The following is a 7,487-nucleotide window of genomic DNA, read 5'->3' as shown; positions in this document are numbered from 1 at the left end:
AGGTCTTACTGCTTAATGCTAGGAGTCTAAACATGAAACTGCACTCCCTGGAAGCACTCCTCACCTTAGAAGATGCTAATGTCTGTGCAGTCTCTGTAACATGGTTCAAGGCTGCAGAGAGCAGCCCAGCTGTGCAAGGCTGCAATATCTTCCACATGTTCAGACCTCAGAATGAGCATGAAAGAACCAAAGGTGGAGGTGTGTCCATCTTCATTAAAGCCAAGTACACCTCAAAATTGGTCAAACAGTATGATTTTCTCGAAGTACTCCATGCCCAATTAACTATAGGCAAAACACCCCATCACATCATTGCTATAGGTTCCACTCCATGAACTAAGAAAAGTACAATGAATACCTGGACTTACTGGAGTCACTTACCATACAGTTCAACACCTCAGTCATAGAAGATTTCACTTATCCATTCATAAACTGAGTAATATACACAAGCTCAAACATGCTCACCCAAAGGTTACTGGGTTTTGTCAATGCGTATGCTCTGGAACAGACAGTCTGTACCCCCACAAGGGGCTCTAATGTTCTTGACGTAGTACTCAACAACATGCATGGTCACTGCACTGCCATCCATGTGATGACTTCCCTGGTATGGCTGGACCATAAATCAGTCACAATCAAAGTAACTAGTGGACCCCACACCTAATATGATCAAAAAGCTAAGGAAATTCTCCAAAGCAAACTGCAGCCTACTAAGTGATGGTATAAAATGTTTTATACTCCCTGCAATCACAGGCAATAATAACTCCTATGCTGAGATATACACAAGTGCCCTGTATAATCATCTTAGCAACTGTATAGACTCGGCTGTAACTGACTGGATTATAACTAGACCCTCCCGAAAAAAACAAGCCACCTTAGTGGACTTGTAGTATAAACAGATTGTATAACAAAAGGAAAAAACTGATGTCCAAGAACAAGAGGCAAATGCTTCTGCAGAAGAATTCCCTCCACAGATTGAACAAATAAATCAGAAATCTTGTAAAGTCCTTTAAAGCTAATTATGAAGCTAAAATAGCATCCCTAGCCAAGGAAAATCATAACGCATTCTTTAACTACATCTGAAGCCTACAAGGAATCACCCAGCTATGTGCCAGATTGGTAGTAGAAGGTACCACTCACACTATACTGGAGGAAATTGCCAACCTGCTAGCTGACAGCTTTGGCACAAACTTCACCCACTATCCCCACCAGCCATAACATAAAGCATACATGACACCAGTTTTCTACCTAGTATATCTAGAGATCAGGTCATATCTGCATTCTTCAAGGCCAACAACATTGCCTGAGTAGGACCAGATGACATCCCAGGTTGCTTACTAAGCAATCTAAAAGAGGACCAAGCAGAACCACTTACCATTCTCTTTAGCCATAGCCTGAGAGCTGGATTTGTACCAGCAGAATTGGGAAAAGCAACAGTAATCCATCAGCATAAAGAGAGACCATCAACCAACCGTAGGAACTTTAGACCCATAAGTCTAACCATCCTCATCTGCAAGGCCATGGAAAGGATCATACTGGACCTTATCAACAAGGACATATCCAACCTTCAAACTTTAGACCCAGCCCAGTTTGGCTTTGTTAAGGGTAGATCGTGGTTACTGAACCTAGTAAACTTCTTTGAGAAAGTCAACAAACCCCTGGATGAAGGTAAGACAGTGAAAACCACCTTTCTGGATCTAGCCAAAGCCTTTGCCACAATCCCCCAGTCAGGTATCATTGAAAAACTGTTCCAGCTAGATGTTAACCCTTCTATCACTAGATGGGTAGCTAATTGTCTCACCAACAGAACACATGCTGTCAAAGTTGGCGACTGCAGTTTACCCATCATCAGTGCATACAGCAAGGATCTGTCCTGGGCCCTTTACTATTTGGAATCTATTTCTTGGAAGTCCAGGCAAAAGTAGTCCACTTTTGGCTTACTAAGTTCACTGATACAATCGCCGAGTCCCCTAATGATGTATTACAAACAAATGACTGGTGCCAAAGTCGCAGTTCAAAACTAAACAGAAAAAGGGCACTACTATCGCATTTGGTAAAGTGGACTTCACCATGAATTACTATAGTGACAGAACCCCTCTAAGTTCAAACACAGTGGTGCAAGATCTGGGAATACTGGTTGACATCAATCTGACCTTTGACCACCAGGTTTCCACGGTGGTAAGGAAAGCCTCCTACATTGCATATCTCATAAGTAAAGATATCGCATCCAGGTATAAGGGTGCTATATCTCCACTTTACTTGATCCTAATCAGATCATTAGTAGGGTACAATGCTCCCTTCTGCATCTATCTCACCAGACAGCTGCAGCAACTAGAGAGACCACAGAGGTTTCTCACTAAGAAGATACAGGGCCTCCAAACTATGACCTACATGGATAGACTGAAAGCTCTGTCACTGTACTCTGTATCATATAGGCTACTGAGGGGCAACTTGTGCCTGGCCTACAGGGTAGTCTCTGACCCTGACGGAAATGTTGCACATCCACAGATTAAATGGCACTAGAGCCAGTCACTCTAGGGATATCAACGTAGCCAGTAACATTAGCAGAACATGCTGGAGAGACAGGTATGTCTCCTAGAGATTGCCTCTGCTCTGGAAAAAACTTCCAGTTCATGTGAAGCAGAGCTCCTCAATGACCCTATTTAAGTGCAACCTGGACAAATGCATGGGTGACCATAAATTCACCCCAGGGGTGGCACCCATGTCCCTCATGGGATTAACATGATTAGGCTTATAAATGCTCTAGGGCCATTAGCCTAGTAACTTCCTATGAACCTATGAATGTATGAATTGGACTATAACTGTCTCACATACTGGTACTTGTGATTCAGTGAACTGAGTTTGTGCATGATCTGGTGGATCCTGGCCCCTGATACTCAACTGACAATATCTTTCAACTTAGATATGAAACTGTAAGATACTCAGGGCATAGGCACAACTCTGTGCAATCCTCTTACCCCTACAGGCCATATATTGGGTAAAATAAGGTTATATTTGCTAGGTTTGTAAGGGCTCTTAAATCGTCAGCCTAGCAATTTCCTATGAACCAATGAACATCTGTTTATCTCACAAAATGTCCCTTTCAGGGGTGATCTGGGAGTCCATAGAGATGGAAAAACCTTGTAGGTGTTGTTACAGACCTTAGTCTTCTGCAGTTTCCTGCTAGTCACAGCAAACAACTATATGACCAGAGCCAGCGGCATGCAATGAAAAAGGCTTGACTACTGCCCAGACACCATCACTTCAGTTAGTGCAACAGGTGCTTGACAGTGCTGGCATGGGAGGATGGCCATGGTCATCCTGGTGGGTAGAATGAGGTAAAGCAGGTGACCTCTGCCTTGCAGAGAAAGCAATGTCAGATCCTGCTCTAATGGAAATGCCACACATTCTTAACTTAAATGATATAAGATGTACTCTAGGGAACTCAACCTAGTATGTGACATCAACTGGAATTCCTGGAGAAACAGATATATCTCACAGAGATTACCTCTCCTCTGGAACAAACTTCCAATTCAGGTGAAGCAGAGCCCTCTCTGTCCCTATTTAAGTGTACTTTAGATGATTGAATCAGAAGCTGCAAATTCATCCTGGGAGTTTCACCTGTGTCCCTTTTGGACAGGGGCAGTAGTTGCTGTCTTAGTTTCACTTAATACCTTGATATTCTTGGGAATAACGGTTACACTTGGCTAGGCTTGAAAGGGCTCTAGGGCCATTAACCTAGTAACCTCCTATGATCCTATGATTCTATTTTTATATAGCCATAATACCTCAAAAGATGGAAGTGTAGCAGCGAAATTCATTGGGGACAAGCTTAGGACACTATAAGCCACTGCCTAATGGTAGCCCTCATTATCAAGGGCAGAGAAGGATGCATTCATGAGGTAGGACATTATAATTCTCCACAATGATAGCAGTAGCCCCTACCTTTCCTTAAGAGTGGGGTAAAGACCCATCTAGGGACAGGGTAGAGACATATATAAAAACGTTCTCATTGGATAGGTGCTAGCCAGATCACTAAAACCCCAAAAGCTGCCTGAATGTCGACCCCCATCTGGACATCTTGTGCCCTAGTGGATCTTGAGGAAATGAAACACTGGGGTGAATGAATGGGCTTAAGTCCATTATGTGGAGGTTTGTCGATCAGCAAATGTCACCTGCAAAAAACAACTAAATAATGTAAAGGAGGACCATGCTAATGATTCATCGCAATTTGGGAAATAATAAATTGAATCATTACTAAGTAACCAACTAAAAAGAAAAAGAAAGTGACAACTCCTCTGAGACTTTAACTTTTAGATTCTTACATATTACAAGGACACTGAATCTCATGACTGTTCATACCTTGCCAGTACTCCTCCTCTGGCCAAACCTTGAAGCCTGTACCAGTCAAACCCAGAGTAAATTTGTGGATGGCCATCTAGTCATCTAATTTATGTTTAAATGAAGATACAGAGTTATGCTGCTTAACATGCACTGAGTTATAAACCTGCTCCACCATCACATTTTATTTATCTTTGGTGAAGAGTTAGGTCCCTGGTTCTAGTACTGTTAGAAATATTAGACTTGCAGAGATGCTGAAGGTCTGGGACGATGGTGGATCACTAACACTCCTTTTTGTGCATTAGTTTAAAGAGAGCCCTAAGAGCCATTGATGTTACGGTATTTTCTGACACTGTAACATTTTACTGTAGTGATAGCACTATTCACCACTTCCGCGTGTTACTGAGAGGATTAAGAGCAAATGTTGAAACTACACCTAGCAATTGCAGGTTGTAGTTCCTACATCCCTGAAAATAACTTGAAAATGAACACAGAATTCTTCAAGTCTTGACAAGAGTGATTGGATGCTTGATATGATGCATAAAATGGAGGCACCATCCTTGATATCCTTTTGCAAACAGACTCTCTAATGTAACAGTGATAGTGCTGTGTCTCACAAAGAAGAATAAAACAATTACTCAGTAAATGAATAACTGGATGCTTATGCCATGCCTTCTAAATTATGGAGACCATTTGAAAATATTGAAAAGAACCTCCTCCTCAAAGAAGAGAGAAAATGCTACATTTCCATTCAGAAATGTCTTACAAAGGAACTCATGGTGTTCAGTCTATCTACATGACATAGCTACTGGAAAATGTATGGTCACAATCCCACCAATTCTTCAGCAGATAAACCCCATCTGAGGAAGGTGAAAAATTCAGTTGTAATTGGCATACAACAAAATAATTAACTAGCTAAATATATTGCTGAAAAATTAACTGTTAAATTTGCTATTATATTGAACAGCCTAAAATGGCAGACTACCTCAGATAAAGCAGATGAGAAAAATCAGAAAAAAAAAATTCTCAGCCCCCTAATTGCATTTTCTGGTGAGTGCTGCTGAGATCAATGTATGTCGATATATGTTTTTTTTTTCAGTAGCCTTTAGGCAAACTGTTGCTATCCTTCGCTGACATCAGACTTGGAAACCCCATGTCAGCTGACAGCTTCAGTCACATATGTATTCATAGGTAAGTCCTAGGCAATCAATCTGTAGGCCATTGCAAGCATTGCCAAACAATCAGTTCAAAAGTTCCCTCTAGACTTATGGAGGGCAAGTCATGACAGACCAGGGAATAATTAGAATTGTCTGGGTTTACCTTGAAGATGGCAAGGGTGTTACTCTGTTTGACATGTAATAAAAGTTTGTTCCAGAGGTGAAGAATACATTGAGTGTAAATGTATCAAGCCAGCATGTCTTATTTATTTGTTGATTATCTTCCATGGGTCAAAAGGTCAGCTGCAGCTCATAATGGATGAATCTCTAAGAGACTAAGTATAGAGAGAGGGCTGCCAGTCTGCCAGTCTGCCTTTTTAGCTAAGATCTTTTTGTTTAAGAATCTCTGAGGCTTCTCCAGCTAAGTGATGTGTTTAGACAAATACATGCCAAAATGAGCATTATATTCAGTTATTTGTCTGATGAGATATGAGTCACAGGGAATTAAGACTTCTTTGGATCTAGTGGAGAGGTCTTTGGAAATTAGATGAGCCAGACAGAAGGCTTTCAGAAGTACTGCAGAGTCAGGATGGCCACATGATAAACAATTCTTAGCAAGGGTACCTAGGTCTTTTACAGCAGTCTCTGATTGGATTTGTATGTCACTTATATGGTATGTGAATTCTTTTTTCACTGAAATGAACTATGCTACATTTTTTTCACATTTATTTAGGACAAATGACCTTGCACCAGTTGTTAAACTGTTTAAACCAACACTGGCACAACTGTGAGTAAGCTGGAGATCAAATAACAACACCAATTTACATTTTTCTGCAAACTTAGAAATCCAGAGGCCTAGAATGCTTAACTAAAGGTCATAGAAATGGATACCACATAGGAAAGTCCAACATTAAGCACTAAGGTACACCACTGATAACTTTTTTTGTTTTCAGAAATGGCACTTGTGTCTCTAATTATACGGCTTCTGTCAGACAACCAGTTAATTTCCCACAGCAGATCATAAGGATTACAGGGGTGGCCACAGTGGTGCAGCAGTTAGTGTTGCTGCCTCACAGCAAGAGGCTCTCTGGTTTGATTCTCAGCTGGGGTGCCTTCTGTGCGGAGTCTGCATGTCCTCCCTGTGGTCGCGAGGGTTTCCTCCAGGTGCTCTGGTTTCCTCCCACATCCCAAAGACATGCTGTAGATGGATTGGACACTCCAAATTGGCCCTAGGTGTGAGTATGTGCATGTGTGTGCCTTCTGTGGAAGGTTGGGCACTGGGCTGGCACCTTGGCACCGTAAAACTTCACTGCCAATCATGAGCGGACAGGTGATCTGCTGTGGCAACCCCTAACCAGGAAAAAGCCGAAAGAAGAAGAAGATCATAAGGAATTGGCCCTAGGTGTGAGTATGTGCATGTGTGTGCCTTCAGTGGAAGGCTGGGCACTGGGCTGGCACCTTGGCACCGTAAAACTTCACTGCCAATCATGAGCGGACAGGTGATCTGCTGTGGCAACCCCTTACCAGGAAAAAGCTGAAAGAAGAAGAAGATCATAAGGATTGCACTCACATTTACATGTCTGTCAATATTCACTGCATGGGAAATCATGTCAAAGGCTTTAAGCAAGTCTGCATATACTGTATGTAGTCAATAACCACTCTTCTCTGCTTCGGTTACATTTATTTATTTATTTTGCCATTTGCCATTTCGTACCTTTGATAATACTTTCCATTGCTTTATATATGAAGATAGTGAGACTAATACGTCTGCAGTTACCAGTGTTGCTGTTTTGGCCACTATTGTGTAATGGTATTACAATGGCTGATTTCCAGGCTTCAGGGATGTAACCAGTGGAGAGCTGAGGTTCAGACAGTCCATATCTAACACTGATCAAGAATATTATTAGGGACCATAGATGACTTGTATTAGCTTTTGAGATAGCTAAGAGAACTTGTTCCATAATAACTAAAAAGAGGTGGCAGGGATTGTGGAAT

This window comes from Protopterus annectens, chromosome 7.part1 (genome assembly GCF_019279795.1).
Source record: "Protopterus annectens isolate FY-2018-M chromosome 7.part1, PAN1.0, whole genome shotgun sequence".
NCBI classification, from domain to species: Eukaryota; Metazoa; Chordata; order Ceratodontiformes; family Protopteridae; genus Protopterus; species Protopterus annectens.
This window is presented reverse-complemented; position numbering follows the sequence as displayed.